Source organism: Oryctolagus cuniculus, chromosome 3 (genome assembly GCF_051225735.1).
Source record: "Oryctolagus cuniculus isolate XC-2025 breed Fujian yellow rabbit chromosome 3, ASM5122573v1, whole genome shotgun sequence".
NCBI classification, from domain to species: Eukaryota; Metazoa; Chordata; class Mammalia; order Lagomorpha; family Leporidae; genus Oryctolagus; species Oryctolagus cuniculus.
In genome coordinates, this window is record NC_142869.1 from 160,733,331 (window position 1) to 160,747,184 (window position 13,854).

Here is a 13,854-nt window from a genome sequence, read left to right on the forward strand (position 1 = left end):
GTTCCAGCTTATAGAACAGGAATATGCCCATCTTTGACTTTCAACACTTTGTTCTTTCACAAACTACTCAGTGTTTATCGTCATGCACTTTTCCAGGTGATAAAAATACATTAAAGCCACCATATCTTCCCACAAAAAACTATCAGGGAGACAAGGGACTGAGCTTGGACCAATAATAGGGACCTATTGAAGTATGGTAGGGAACATTTAAAAGAGAAATGACTGCATAGTTTTGCCACACCTACCATGTAGTGCTAATGAGGCATATTATTCAGTGTCATTTGTTTACAACTTAAACACTTTATCGAAGTTCTACCATGTGTCAGACATAGTTCTAAGACTGGAAATATGGCAATAAAGAACAGTGACAAAAATTCCTGCTTCACTGCGCTTACACTAAAGTTCTGAAAACAAATCAAAAAATTCGTAAAGTACAATGTAGTACTCCAGATGATGGTAAGTGCTGAGAAGAGGGGGGTGGGTGTTGTGGTGTAGTGGGTTACACTGCTACTAGAGAGTCCATGTCCCCGTATTAGAGTGCCCGAGATTCAGTCCTGCCTCCTCTTCTGATCACACTTCATACTAATACATACCCTAAGAGGAAGCAGATATTGTTTCCAGCACTTGGGTCCCTGCCACCCACATGAGAGACCTGGATGGAGTTCCTGGCTCCTGGCTTTGACCTGTCCTAGTCCTGGCCATTGCAAGCTTTGGGGAAGTAAACCTGCAGCTAGAAGATCTCTCTTGCAAATAGATATAAACAAATAATTTTTTAAGGCTAAGAAGAAAATTGAGGACAGAAAAGTAGGGAGAATAAGGGTGCAAATTTAAACAGATGGTCAGGGAAGACCTTAATGAGAATGAAATGTTATATCTGAAGAAAGTGATCTCAAAAACCTGAGCTCTTTGCGGGTAATAGTATTCCATGCAAAGGAAAGAGAACTGGGGTTCTGATGTGTTAAAGGCACATCAAGGAGGACCATTTTTGACATTCAACACATTAAAGGTGACTGGTTTAAAGTAAGGGGAAGATTAGATGACAAATAGTAAAAAATTTAGGGGGACTAAATCTGATGGGCAGCCAGCTTTTACTCTGAAGGACATGGGGAGCATTGGAACATTTCTACTTACTTTTTCAACAGATCACAGTGCAATACTGAAAATAGCTGGGAGATGCACAATGAGGATTAAAGTGGGAGACACGTCCTAAAGTTATTGCGAGTATCCAAATGGGTTTTAATTAAAGTGACATTGACCACAGTGATAGCAATAGAAATGACAGAAAAATGTTGTGTTTGCAAATATCTGAAGCTAGAACCCACTGGATTTGCTAATTGAATGGATGGGGAGTTCACCGGTGCCCATTATTTATTCCATGTTAATTCATGAAATGTGAATCATGATTTTCAGTTCAAAGTGAGAATGACAATGGTTGAGACATTGATGGCAGTGCTACAAGAGCTGGTAAGTAGTCTAAGTTGTCATCTATTTATGAAATCAGCACTAAGAGAAGAATGGGGGGGCACTAAGGGACTCATTATTTCAGTGTTAGTGTGGCAATAAGTGAGGAGAGGAAGTCTAGAAAATGCCAGCCAAAATATCATGAAGCTATATATTGAAATCCATCAGAAGAATCATAACGGATGGCTACTGCAGAAGACAGTAAGCCAGAAGCTAAAATTCAAGTTTTACTTTACTGCTTGGTTTGAGCCTAAACCTTTGTTTCATTTTTATTGAATACTCAATCAGAATTTCAAATAATATTTATCTTGTTCCAACTGGAAAATGCATTGTCTTTTTAATCTTCTCTTAAAGCAGTAAGAATCAGAATTCGTGGCTATCCTGTAACTAGTATGTTATATGAAGCTCTTAAGTTATGAAATATAACCCATAATGAATCCAAACCTTAAAGTCAATGATTTATACCTAGAAAAATTGTATTAATAGAAGAGAAAAGTACCAATTATATTCATTTTTTATCCATACTTGCAAAGAAAGTTTTGAAAGGACATGGATTGTAAATACATACAAATTTAAAATGCTGCATTTTAGTTTAATGGCCTTAATTACTGAACGTCTAACCAGAGAATGTTAAAATAGTCAAGAAATAGAAGTGAAATCCATCAAAAACCCATCATTTTATGGCTGACTATCAATCTTCAGCAGGATGACAACTGTGAATCACTTGAATATTTGGATGTGAAAGGGCATCATCAATAATACTCAGTGTTAATAGAAAACCGTCAGACCCACGTTCAGTCACCCACTGGTGATGGTCATTGATCTACTCTCATGGCAGAACAAAGACTTATGAATTCTGATACCATTTTGAAGTACCTCTTCAAGCACCTGCAAGACATTAATCAAACTCCAGATATTTTTAGTTTCAAATGGTCCAATCCTTTCCAAATTGGATACTAAGGGAGGAGATTTTATATAGATGATATATAGATATAGTTATCAGACCTAAGTTGAATTTGAAGTGCTGAAAATTTAACAGTTAATCAGGATTCAATCAGTATGGGCCATATCTTAAGTTGAAAGTTTAGTTCAAGTGAGAAAAACAATTTATTAGTGGTCAGTAATGTGAACACTCCCAGTGATCAGAGCTCAAATACCTTCCTTATAAGATATCTTTGCTTAGAGCATGGGAAATTTCACACATTGTAAAATTCCCAGAGTTACTCTTTAGTTTAGTCAAGGACTAGTTAGCATTTCATTTACTATTTCTTAAATGTATCAAGATTCAGAGAACAAAAGAAAAAAGAAAAGAAAGACAAAAGAGATTGGGGTAGAGGAAATCTGATGAACAGCACAACTCTGTGACCAATAGGAATAGATCTGGACTGATTAACACACACTGAAACATATAGCTATCTGTACCACACAGAATTGATTCAAAAAACAAACATGACATGACCACTATGAAAACAGTATGCCCAGTTGTGTCTGAGGAAACTGAAGTCATCTTAGGAGTACTAAGTGATATACATTGTGATGAGGCAGCCGTTGACTAATCAGAGAAATGAGGATGAAGATACATTACAACAGGGCTGGCACCATGGCCCAGTAGGTTAAGCCTCCTCCTGTGGCACCAGCATCCTATATGGTGCTGGGTCGTGTCTTGACTGTCCCTTTTCCAATCAAGCTCTTTGCTAATGCACTTGGGAAAGTAATGAAAGTTGGCCCAAGTTTTTGGGCCCCTACCACCCACATGGGAGACACAGAAGATGATCCTGGTTCCTGGCTTTGAATCGGCTCAGTTCTAGCCATTGTGGCAATTTGGGGAGTGGACAAGAAGGTGGAAGACCTTTCTCTTTCTCTCTCTCCTCTGTCTGCAATTCTGTCTGTTGAATATATAAGTAAAATCTTAAAAATAAAAAAGATACATTAGAACTAAAGAGAAAATTATAGTTAGAAATATGAATTAGAACAAAGCTACTGATACAAGAATGTTGATATTTATGCTTAATAAAGAGAATAGGAGGAATTGATTCAACCAAAATGAAACTTTTAGAGGAATGACTTGAAGCTTGACAGTGAGGGTTAAAAGTAAGGAAAGTGCTGGGGCCAGCGCTGTGGAGCAGCAGGTTAAAGCCCCAGCCTGTAGCACCAGCATCCCATATGGGTGCCGGTTTGAGTCTTAGCTGCTCCTCTTCCAATCCAGCTCACTGCTATGGCCTGGTAAAGCAGTAGAAGATGGCCCAAGTCCTTGGGTCCCAGCACTCGAGTGGGAGACCCAGAAGAACGTCTTGACTCCTGGCTTTGGATCAGCTCAGCTCTGGCCACTGCAGTCATTGGAGAGTGAACAAGAGGAGCGGAAGACCTCTCTTTCTCTCTGACTCTAACTCTGTCTTTCAAATAAAATAATTCTTAAAAAAAAAAAAAAGAGTAAGGAAAGTACAAACCTAGTATGCTTACCAAAAAAAGCCCAGGGTGTTTTCTGGTTATTGTTGTTTGTATGTTTTTTAGTATCAAAACTCAGCTTGTATTGCAGCAGTTAATCTGCTGCTTGAAACACCAGAATCCTATACTGGGGTGCCAATTTGAGTTCAGGCTATTCTGCTTCCAGTTTAGCTCCCTGCAATTGTGCATGAGAAGACTGTGAAAAATGACCAAAAACCTGAGCCCCTGCCATGGGAGACCTGGATGGATTTCCAGACTCTTGGATTTGATTTGGTTTGGCCTGGCTGTCCTAGCCATTTGGGGAATGAACCAGTGGATGAAGATCTATTCCCTCTTTTTGTTCTGCCTTTCAAATCTTTTTCTAAAAAAAAAAAAAAAAAAAAGCCAAGCTTATAGATTGAGAACAGCATTATTTCATATTTTTAAATTTTTAATTATGTTTTATTTGAGAGAAGGAGAAATCCCACCTGCTGATTTGCTGATTTAGTCTCAAGACGGACCAACAGCTGGGATTGGGCCAGGCTGAAGCCAAGAGCCAGGAACTCAATTCAGGTCTCTCACATAGGCAGCAGGAACCCAATTACGTTAGCCATCACAACTGCCATCCTCAAGTCTAGTTTGGCAAAAGCTGAAATCGGAAGCGGGAGCTGGGAATTGAACACAGGTACTCCAATGTGGGACACAGCTATCTTAACAACTAGGCAAAATGCCTACTTCAAGAACACTTATTTTAAATGAGTTGTTATACTGAGAACCTAGTCAGAAAACACATGATTTTCTACAAAACTAGGTTAGCTGAAGGAATTAGGTTTTCAGGAAGAATAAGTAGGTAATAACTTAGAATTCAGAAATTTACCTGATCTTTGTAGAAAACAAACAAACAAAAAAACCTATATATTTACCTACATGTCCATACTTTGAACACCACCATTTTTCTCATAATCCCTTCTATTAACAGGGTTAAATATATTAGCTCCTAAAGACAGTCCAGAGGAGCTGGTGAGAGGAGGTGGAGGATGGATTTGAAAAGGTACCACTGAGTAATGTCCAATTTCCATCTGCTACCCCTCAAACATCTCTGCTGCTTTCATTTGGGCTACATAGGTATGGAACTGCCTCACTTCTTCAGGGTTAAGAAAGGCCATGTGATTTTCTTGGGAAAATAGAATAGGACTGGAACTGATGTGTATCTTTCTGATCAGAAGTATTTAATGCCATTGAAAGATTTTTCAGAACACTATTCCCTTGCTGCTATGATCATGGAAGTATGTCTTCATATAGATACACAATACCAATACATCACCAAATATACAGTGAACTTTGATCCAGACTTAAACCCCTCTTTAGGCCACTAATATATGGGGATTGTTAATTATGACCCAGCTCATCCCGACTAGTAAAAATCCTAACTTCCCTGAACACTCAGAATAAACAATAATTATTTGCTCTAAAAAATGGGTAATTATGTAGCTTTATGTTGGAAGACTCATTTGCAAATTTACCAAGGTTTACAAGGCCACCTGTTATTTGTTTTTGTTAAACCATAACATTCAAAGCAACTATTGACTTAAAACAGTGTATTCAATAAAGTTAGCTACAAAAAGCTATTCTAATGACTCGATGATTTAATATATTCACTCAACCTGTCGGGATTCTTTGAGTTGCAAACCCTTTAAAGCAATGTGAGTTTAGCCAAGTTCCCAAGATTTCTTTTACACTTTTAAATTTAGATATAAAATATTGATTATATCATCATCTTCCTCCTTGTATTTATTTCATAGAACTTTATTCTAAACACTTTGGCTACAGGTATAGGGTTGAGATGATAAACGAGAAAGACAGTAAATATATTCAGCTTTGAGGACCATACAATCTGCTGCAACTTCTGAGCTCTGTCATTCTAATACAAAATCTGCATAGGCAATATATAAACAAATGGACATTAATTTACAAAAACAGGCAGAAGGCTGGATTTGGCTAAGTTTGCCAAGCCTGGCTTTAGATAGTCCTTATTTGTCCCAATTTAAGCTAAATCCATATGATTTTATCTTCTCAGCTATCATTATAGAATGTTTTGGATGATATTAAATCACTATTCCATCTGACAATCTATCAGATGTTTGCCACAAGTACCAAATAAAACACATATCTTTTGTATGCTGTGAACTCTAAGGATATCATTTAAAAATGTATTTCTCATACTACTAGTTACAAAGGGTGGTAAATATTAAAAGAATTTTTATCTTGGTAGAATATTCAAAAGTCCATTTTTATATATTTAAAATAGGTTATTTTATAGAAATTAATTTATTCCAAACAAAAACCAAAAGATAACATCTCAATAAGATAAAGGAAAGAAAAAGTTGATAGTAGCCAAAGAACAGCAATAGATCTTTAAAATTGCTTTCAAAGAGCGAAATCACGACTGATATGACCAAACCTCTCTCCATCAGAAAAACACCATTCTATGTCAGATTAGTTCTATGTTTATTAGTTCAAAATAAAATGTCTCTATAACAACCAAGCTACATGAGATGTTGGAAAGATGACTAACGGGGGAGAAAAATTCTTCTAGGAGGTAAACAAAATGATTACACTCTTTTTAATGTCAATTTCAAAGTAATTTATTTTAATGCAGGTTTTTTGAATTCCTGGGGAAAAGAAGCAAACAAGGAAGACAGCTATGGCAAATGAATTTAAACAGTTATGTGAAGACAGAAATTACGATAAGACCCAAAGCTATTTTTGTTTCCTGCTTCAAACACTATGTGTGTGAAGGGAGAAAGATAAGCATACTGTGCAGTAGTTCACTGTCTCAGGAAGTACATCCAGCATGCTAAATTAATAATTTTATAGGCTTATGTATGAACTTTGTCTTTTAAAAGTACCCACTTTTTTCCATCATAGATTGCTAAATATATTGGCCCATTAGTTTCTAAATAAACTGGGATGAGTCATTTTATGGCTATTTCTCATCATACTCAGGATGTAACCAAGAGCAAGACCTGCTTTAGCAGAAGGGAAAACAGACTGATACAGGCTGGGAGGGTTCAGGCCTGATGTGGATCATAATGCGTCCCTGTGTCCCACCAGCATGTGGAAACTGTTCTGTATTCAAGCGGCTATGACTCAGCATAACTGCCACAAAGCTGGCAATGTCACTGAGACACTGCACAGGACTCAACCCTGAAACGGCAGTGGGCAAGAGATTTTCACACAGATAGACTTTGGATCAAGTTTGGGTCTGCCACTTCCCATTCCATGAACTTGTATAAATTATTTGATCATTCTGAATCTTGGTCTTCTCAACCATTAGGCTGAGCTATCAGAACACACTATATTCAGCGATTTTTAATCAACACAATTGGTGATTTAATATAGTTCAAATTATATTACAGAGATAATAGTGTGTACATCATTCTGTAAAAATGAAAAATTTCAATAAATTTCTAGATGTGGTATAAATGCTCTTATAAGTTCATTGGTGTCCTCAAAGAACAATTTTTACTTGGGAGATATAATCTAATAATGGTTATAATGTTTCAGTTTTTATTTCTACAATTGATTTCCATATGCAAATTAATTGGTAAGTTAATAGTCTTTAAGCAAATGTAATAGCACAAAAGAATCATTTACTCAGGTATACAGATACTCTGGGGTCCTGGGATCCTAAAGTTTGCTCATAATTTCATAACTCATAGAACATTTGCATTCAATTTACATCAGGTTGGATATGTTTGGCCAACAAAATGCTCACCCCTAATATAGCTTTAATAGATATATTCAATAGCAGTCTTACTCCAGGTTATCTTATGTTTGTAAAGTTAATTGGCTACTGGCCCAGATGTTCCAACAGTGATCTCATTGTGGTCTGTCTCAATAACAAGATAACATGTAGAACACAACTCCTTATTAATGGAACTAACATCTGTGTCATATACACACATTTGGCTCAGGAAAAGACTAATAACACAACTCTGAAACACTCAGAAGATGCTTACCAAAAAAAAAAAAAAATACAGTAAAAGCAATTTGCCTCTTTAATTGGGTGCATGTGCGTGTTATTAGAAAATAAGCTTTACCAGTACTATAAAATCCCGAGTATTTTGGTCAATTAACAATTTGGTGTCTTGAGATTATGTCCAGAGTTGAGTGTATGAGAACATAGAAGAATAACAAGAGAAAATGCTAAGTCTCCAGATTATTAAGGGACATCCAATGGTTTTAAAACAGACAAGCCAAAGCATGGCCTATAATTAGCAAACAGATATGACAGATTCGCTGATAAGCTCTATAATTGCTCTTACACCTCTTAGAACAGTTGGCTCCCATTGCAATGTGGCAAGTGATAGAGATGCATTGCAACCCTACTCAATTCCTCAAACCAATTTTTGGATTATTAAAAGTTAAAACATCCCAGAGACATGTTTAAAGTCAGAAGTACCCTTCACCCATCTTCATACATAACATTACAGAAGGTGACATCAGTGGGTGAGGCCACAGCCACAACCATGCCAAGCATACAGTAAAAACCAGAATATACTATTTCATTGCTCTTTACTTCTCACTAATGCCACAGGCTTCACGCTGTTCTCCTGGGAACTGGCTAGGTAACCTGAACCCTCGGGGAATTCACTAAAACTTCTGGCTCTATTGGCAACTACAGGAAAATCAAAGGCCTTGACCAAATTTTAAGAGAAGACAGATGGTCATTAAGATAATTTCCTTCAATCAGCTACTTCTTTCCTCCTGATGATAATCACTTGCTACTTGGGGGCCCACAGTCCTCAGGTCATCAGTAGCCATCTACTGGGATGGATTTCTTTGGTATCCATTTTTATCTTTACAGATTATTGTAAACTTTAAAACAATTCAAGATAATGGTGACTAATAGAATACTGTACACACTTCTCTTCATGATAGTTACTTGTTATATTTAGCAGATAACCTGGCGTAAGTTTTAAGTACCTGAATAAACTGATAGAGGAAAACATTTTTAAGTAGGTATTTTGAAAATCTTTCAATGAATGCTACTGATATAATCCTACATTTCTACTTTATATGAATCATTCCTGTCATCAATCACGAAGCATTTATTCTAGGCTCAGTATTAAATGAGGGACTGTGGAGAATTAAAACATAAGCTAAAGTTCTGTCGCTGGACAATCAGTACTTAAACTAAGTACTTTTCAGTACTTAAACTAAAACACTCTTCCGGAGTAGGAAGAAGCTTACCTTGACTTAGTCTGGAGGTTCATAGGGTCTGCCGGGCCCCTTTCGTCTGGCGTCTCCCGGAGGCGCTCACTGGCAGGGAAGGTGCAGAGGAACACTTACTCGCTGATCCCGGAAGCAGAGAAAGCCGCTAGGCCGAACTCGGCTTAAATAACCAAACCTCTCGTGAGGACTATCTTTCCATGGCGAGCCTCCGACCGGCGTGGGAAAGCTTAGATAATTTTAAGTTCATGAGCTGGAAACTGCAGCTCCCTCGCTCTGTGATACCATGTTCATCTACTTTTCAATCAGGAGACCCCCTCCTCTGGAAGTACTTCTTCTTTCCCGGGACGTGGGGGTGGTACCACGGAAACACTTGCGTATTTCTAAGTTCCTAAAAAAGCTAGGAAGAGCGAGGTTTGCTCCCTCCTCCTGGACTCAGGATGAGCAGAACAGGATATGATAATTCCCTTTCTTTGGCCCACTACCCAGAAACAAAGCCTTAATGAGCCTGTGTATTTTTCTCACTTCGTAAATAAAGTTTCTCACATTGTGTTCCGTGTTTTGGCCTGTATTTAGAATTCTTCTCTAAATAAAATGCAAAAACCTGGACAATTAATTTAGGCCCAAACCCAGCCCATAAAATGACCCAAATACCTCCCACCAGGCCTACCTTTCAGATGCCGTAATTACATCAAGTCTCCAACTCTTTTTTTTAAACATCTATTTATTTGCAGCTGATGCTGTGGTGCAGCAGGTAAAGCCTCCCTTGCAGTTCTGACATCCCATGTGGGCACCAGTTCAAGTCCCGGCTGCTCCACTTCCAATCCAGCTCTCTGCAATGGCCTGAGAAAGCAGTAGAAGATGGCCCAAGTCTTTGGGCCCCTGCCCCCACTTGGGAAACCGGGAAGAAGCTCCTGTTTCCTGCTTCAGATGGGTGCAGTTCTGGCTGAGTAATAAACTGGCGGATGGAAGACTTCTCTCTTTCTGCTTCTCCTTCTCTCTCTGTGTAACTCTGGCGTTCAAACAAATGAATAAATCTTTGAAAAAAAATATGTATTTATTTATTTGAAAGTCAGAGAGACAGAGGCAGAGAGAGGTCTTCTGTCCTCTGGTTCACTCTCCAGATAGCCACAATGGCTGGAGCTGCGCCGATCCAAAGCCAGGAGTCAGGAGCTTCTTTTCGGCCTCCTATGCAGGTGAAGGGGCCCAAGGATTTGAGCCATCTTCTACTGCTTTCCCAAGCCATAGCAGAGAACTGGATCAGAAGTAGAGCAGCTGGGACTAGAACCAGAACCCATATGGGATGCCGGCACTGCAGGCAGCAGCTTTACTGCCTATACCACAGCTCTGGCCCCTCCATCAATTCTTTTTTTTTTTAACTTTTATTTAATGAATATAAATTTCCAAAGTACAGCTTATGGATTACAATGGCTTCCCCCCCCATAACTTCCCTCCCACCCACAACCCTCCCCTTTCCCACTCCCTCTCCCCTTACATTCACATCAAGATGCGTTTTCAATTCTCTTTATATACAGAAGATCAGTTTAGCATATATTAAATAAAGATTTCAACAGTTTGCACCCACATAGAAACACAAAATGAACAATGCTGTTTGAGTACTAGTTATAGCATTAAATCACAATGTATAGCACACTAAGGACAGAGATCCTACATGAGGAGTAAGTGCACAGTGACTCCTGTTGTTGACTTACCAAATTGACACTCTTGTTTATGGCATCAGTTATCACCCTAGGCTCTTGTCATGAGCTGCCAAGGCTATGGAAGCCTTTTGAGTTCACTGACTCTGATCATATTTAGACAAGGTCCTAGTCAGAGTGGAAGTTCTCTCCTCCCTTCAGAGAAAGGTACCTCCTTCTTTGATGACCCGTTCTTTCCACTGGGATCTCACTCACGGAGATCTTTCATTTAGTTTTTTTTTTTTTTTTTTTTTTTGCCAGAGTGTCTTGGCTTTCCATGCCTGAAATACTCTCATGGGCTTTTCAGCCAGATCCGCATGCCTTAAGGGCTGATTCTGAGGCCAGAGTGCTGTTTAGGACATTTGCCATTCTATGGGTCTGCTGTGTATCTCACTTCCCATGTTGGATCATTCTCTCCCTTTTTGATTCTATCAGTTATATCTGCAGACACTATTCTTGTTTATGTGATCCCTTTGGCTCTTAGTCCTATCATTATGATCAATTGTGAACAGAAATTGATCACTGGGACTAGTGAGATGGCATTGGTACATGCCACCTCGATGGGATTGAATTGGAATCCCCTGGTATGTTTCTAACTCTACTGTTTGGGGCAAGTCAGCTTGAGCATGTCCTAAATTGCACATCTCTTCCCTCTCTTATTCCCACTCTTATATTTAACAGCGATCACTTTTCAGTTAAGTTTCAACACTTAAGAATAACTGTGTATTGATTACAGTATTCAACCAAAAGTATTAAGTAGAACAAACAAAAATACTAAGAGGGATAACGTATTAAGTTGTTCATCAACAGTCAGAGCAAGGGCTGATCAAGTCACCGTTTCTCATAGTGTTCATTTCACTTTAACAGGTTTCCTTTTTGGTGCTCGGTTAGTTGTCACAGATCAGGGAGAACATATGATATTTGTCCCTTTGGGACTGGCTTATTTCACTCAGCATAATGTTTTCCAAATTCCTAACAGGGATCACTTTTAAGTTAAAATTTAAACACCTAAAAATAATTGTGTGTTAAGTACTATTGGTTGAACTCTAATTAACACACAATTATTCTTAGGTGTTTAAATTTTAATCTCCATCAACTCTTAATGACTCCAGAGTTTAAACAACTGCATGAATTCCAAGAGCCAAGTCCTGTTTGACTTGTAACATTGAAATCTGATATTTAATGCCCAGCTGTTGGAGAAAAAAAAAATCACCAGAAGGCAAAACTTGCAGCTTCAAAAAGCTAACCAAGCACATTGCAAGCCTTCGGCATTCGCCTCTGTATAAAACTTAAGCAGAGATCTTATGCAGAAGGCAGGAATTCTCCATAATAGCTTTGCACAGAGAAACCCAAAAAAGTGAAAAGGCAGGCAGGCAGGAAGGATGGGAGGGAGTCACTCAAGAAAAATCTGAGTATAATAATGTCTTTTTCAACTCTACAAGTATTTTGTGAAGTATTTGAAGAAATTTAAAGGGTAATCATGTTTTACTTCTGCAGCTACCCTATACAGTTTTAAATTTGCAGATAAAAGCTGGACAGGACAGTAGTATAATTAAATATTTTAAACAAAATTTCTCCACTTAATCTAAAAGTCAGTTTTATGCTTCTTGAGGTAGTTTATGTTGATATTCTTAGGTCTAAGGAATAAATTTAGCAGTGTCGATAGTTGTCTGGGAGAAATCCTCCCCAGATCTACCTTTCTGCTTCATGTCTTTCATATAAAATTAAATTCATGCCAAAATGAGCAACAGTGAATGACAGCATGAATTGGAAAATAATATAGGAAATGGCAGCAACCTTGGGAGTGCTCAGCTGTGACTAAAGTGACTACTTACTAATAACACTGGCCTGGGTTTTTTTTTTTTTTTTTTTTTTTTTTAGATTTATTTATTTATCTGAAAGGCAGAGTTACAGAGAGATAGAGGCAGAGCAAGAGCGAGAGCGAGACAGAGAGAGGTCTTCCATCAGCTAGTTCACTCCCCAAATGGCCGCAACGGCTGGAGCTGCACCAAGTCAAAGCCAAGAGCAAGGAGCTTCTTGTGGATCTCCCATGCGGGTGCAGGGGCCCAAGGGCTTGGGCCATCTTCCACTGCTTTCCCAGGCCATGGCAGAGAGCTGGATAGGAAGTGGAGCAGCAGGGACTTAAACCAGTGCCCATATGGGATGTCAGCACTGCAGGCCACAGCGTCGGCCCCTTTTCAAACTTTTTAAATTCACTCCCAACTAACTTCACCTGGTTCACTAGAAAATCCTGCTGACAAGAGTGGACTTACGGCCGGCGCCGCGGCTCACTTGGCTAACCCTCTGCCTGTGACACCGGCACCCCAGGTTCTAGTTCCGGTTGGGGCGCTGGATTCTGTCCCGGTTGCTCCTCTTCCAGTCCAGCTCTCTGATGTGGCCTGGGAAGGCAGTGGAGGATGGCACCCAAGTGCTTGGGCCCTGCACCCACATGGGAGACCAGGAGGAAGCACCTGGCTCCTGGCTTCAGATCAGTGCAGAGCACTCGCTGCAGCACAGCGAACGTAGCGGCCATTTGAGGGGTGAACCAACAGAAAAGGAAGACCTTTCTCTCTCTCTCTCTCTCTCTCTCTCTCTCTCTCTCACTGTCTAACTCTGCCTGTCAAAAAAATTAATTAATTAAAAATAAAAAAGTGGACTTGTATTTTGCCTCCTAGCTACATAGGCTAGGACAGGAGAGTAGGTACCTTCAATGATTTTGTTGCTTGAGTAGCTGACAAAAGCAACCACTGCTAAAACCCATTGAGTGATTATGAAATAAATGACTTTTAGAAATATGTATTTCATTCTTCCAAAAAGAAAATTCATGACATGGGGGGAAACCATATAATATGAATCACACACATCAGTGGCTGAATCATACATTTACCTATGTTGACTCTGAACAAGGCATTTTACTTCCCAAAAGCTCAGTCTTGTCAGTTATAAAATAGGGATGATAATATAATATTTATTTTAAAAAGAAATTATATCTGTAGTACACAACAAGCAGGATTAGGAAGTGGCAACAGCATTAGTT

At 38.9% G+C, this 13,854-nt stretch overlaps 1 protein-coding gene across 18 annotated transcripts in view; it reads right to left on the reverse strand.

Moving 5' to 3' along the window:
* The window catches only part of LOC149127575 (uncharacterized), a 291,161-nt gene extending 280,854 nt beyond the window's left edge, over positions 1–10,307 (reverse strand). For 5 of the 18 annotated variants that reach the window (XR_016231776.1, XR_016231777.1, XR_016231775.1 and 2 more), the window contains exons 1-2: positions 9,791–10,307; positions 9,142–9,210 (exon numbers count right to left, since the gene is read on the reverse strand). The gene's annotated coding sequence lies outside the window, so the exon portion shown is untranslated. The other 13 variants (XR_016231772.1, XR_016231771.1, XR_016231770.1 and 10 more) reach the window with 9 other exon arrangements.
* Between the last annotated feature and the right edge of the window lie 3,547 nt (positions 10,308–13,854).